The sequence below is a fragment of the Pinus tabuliformis genome, chromosome 1_2 (assembly GCF_031772625.1).
Source record: "Pinus tabuliformis cultivar Carrire ecotype Pingquan chromosome 1_2, CPIR1, whole genome shotgun sequence".
Taxonomy (NCBI): domain Eukaryota; kingdom Viridiplantae; phylum Streptophyta; class Pinopsida; order Pinales; family Pinaceae; genus Pinus; species Pinus tabuliformis.
The window spans coordinates 981,341,307-981,343,379 of record NC_142298.1 but is presented as its reverse complement, the minus strand read 5'-3'; positions in this window follow the sequence as shown (position 1 = coordinate 981,343,379).

Here is a 2,073-nt window from a genome sequence, read left to right as displayed (position 1 = left end):
AAATGAACATAGATATTAGTGAAAATTATATCTACAAAGAGTGAGCATTTGCCCTTATATTATTAATAAGAGCCTATATTATTATGGGTGAAAGAAGAAAAAATTAAAAATCCTACTCCAGGAAATGCTCAAATTGAACCCCTCATTAGATGTTACCATTATAAGCCAGGTAGCTTGGCTTGCCAATTGCTCCTGGTTTATATGGAAAACTCCCTGTGTTCTCTACCTCCCAGTTTAAGTGTGAAGCCATGGCTGAAATAATTTTTGGATAATGTTGTTAAACGCATAAAATTGGAAATCAAACTCAACTATATGAATGAATTGATCTCAAAGAATGATGTACACAGTGTCCATATAAATACATAATGAAAATGTAGATTCAATCTCTAGGTCTTCTTGGACTCTAATAACCAATCACCCTAACACAACACAACCAAAATCACAACCCGATGATTCGGTGTCTAACATTCCCCCATTAATTCGGAGGGATGTATCAAAGTCCAAGAAAGAGAGCTCAAGATGCAAAAAGTCATCTCAGCCAAGAACTGAATGTATCTTAGAAATGGTTTTTAAGAATGAACACAAACCAAGGATGGTGGTTTTTAAGAGAAAACCAAAAACGATGCCCACATCTGGAACCTTCATAGCAGCTCCCATATTAATAAAAAAGATCAACTTTGTAACCATCAATGTAGTTCCTCGAAAAAATATGAATTTGGAAGTGCTCGTTCACAAACAACTCATTCAACAAAAAATGAAGTCTCTTTGGCTACAACTCTAGCTCTAACTAGTATAGGTTGTGACTCAGACTTACTTATGGATCTTTGACTCAGGCTCGTTTGATAAATTTTCAAACCTATAGTAGACCATCAACAATTCCCTGCTTGTCAGATACAGGGTGAGAAGATGAAGTACTCTTTATCACTGCAAGGCTGATCAATACTCTCGAACATATCCTATGGTATGACTTGTAAAACTTCTTGTTTTTTTTTAGACCAATCCCAAGAAGTAATCCATCCAAAATTTAGTCTCTTTTGCAGTATTCTTCTTTTTGGAACATATGTTTGGACGATGATTGTGCTTTCCACAATTCTCACATGGGTGAACATCAAAACACCGATCTTTCACATGTCCAACTCCGTCACAATGTTGGCATTGATCAATTTGTTATAGAAAAACACCATCCAGAAATCTAACACCAGAAAATTGTATAGGCTTTGAAAAATTAGGTAGATGAAAAGATACATCCAAAACATCCTTATTATATCCTAAACTAGTTATGTTTTTGGTATGTACAATCTTTTCCCACAACCTTCTAAAGCTTTTGGGAACTGTAGATTTCACAGTTGTATGCAAATGAATCTTGCATACCCTTGCATGAGAATTGCTTTCCACTACATCCAAATTTTCTTTTGAAATCACTTTATTACTCTGATCATTCTCTGGGGGTTGATCAGGCTCAAACGAACCGTTTTTCTAAACAAGAACAGGTTCAAAATTCTTATTTTGTAATTCATGTAGTTCATCTCGCTCGAATTGAGATTTGAGTTGTAATAATTCGATCTTCTCTTGTGCATTTTGCAAAAAATTTGTAGGAATTTACAAGGTAAGTTCCTCAGACATAACACCCAAGGACACCGCTCACAAACAGATCACAAATCAATACACCAGTATTCTTGACGTGGTTAAAACCCTCAAAGAGGGAAACATTCCACGGCGTGAACCAACGTGGCCACTTCAGGAAATTTATTAATAAAAGAATGAAAATTTACATAAGCTTCTCTCATTAACAGTTACCTTACAAATGATCCTCCATGCTATTTAAATAGAGATCATGGACCAATCGGGTGTTAAGCCATGGATCAAGTTTCAGTAATACCAAGGAGATAATGAACTGCTAGATCACTACATATCATGACCGTCAGATTGTAAGTTACAAAAGTACATAGTAAAGAAACACAATTTACCTAACTCTACACTAGACCAAGTTATGCTTAACCATTTCCTATGTGTCAGAATATCCTAACATCCCCCCTTAAGAACAACTTGGGATAGGATTGAAGGATGTACAAA